The sequence below is a fragment of the Sinocyclocheilus anshuiensis genome, unplaced genomic scaffold (genome assembly GCF_001515605.1).
Source record: "Sinocyclocheilus anshuiensis isolate Anshui unplaced genomic scaffold, SAMN03320099.WGS_v1.1 scaffold1184, whole genome shotgun sequence".
NCBI lineage: Eukaryota > Metazoa > Chordata > Actinopteri > Cypriniformes > Cyprinidae > Sinocyclocheilus > Sinocyclocheilus anshuiensis.
Window position 1 is genome coordinate 1,242,614 of NW_015547647.1, and position 670 is coordinate 1,243,283.

Below are 670 nucleotides of genomic sequence, written 5' to 3' on the forward strand. Positions count from 1 at the left end.
TTCGGCCCCGGTGGGAAAAAAAAAAAAAGTACTGTGAGTCTGAGAAACAAGTCCCAGAGCGATCGTCGTTTGGACGTTTGTATCACGCTAGCTTGTATCCTAAATGAATGTATACTTGCAAATGCCATGCACGTGTGCACTCGAATCTTTTATTTGCCAAATACTGTACTGATGCTGTACATTACATAGGATTTAATGAATTTTAGCCTTTTTTTTTGCAACTGTGAAACAGCGCGTGGAGACGTTTGGTGATTTTTGTGTTCGTCTGTGCATTCTCACAGAGCGAGAGTGCAGGTTTGTTACGCTATGCTGATTGGTCATCAGTGTTATTATGTGCTTCGGGCTTGTATGCCTCAGTGCTGGATGTAAACATGTTTTGACTGTTTTTACTGGTGTGTTTGATAGAGGAGAGTCCCTCCTTACTCTCGAACCTTCTGTATGAGGTGGTTTACAGTATCGGTAAATTATTATTATTTGTTGTTTTCCTGAAATATTTATGTGAGTGAGCTTTATTGGAAAGACTACTAATGAGGACTAATATGGCTCTTGCGCTGTTTTGCACTTTAGATCTGTATGCATTGCGCTTTAGCATATGAGGAAAATCATATCCACTATAAGATTTCAGACTAATTTATCTAGAGATTCTCCTAAACCTAGCCACTAATGATAT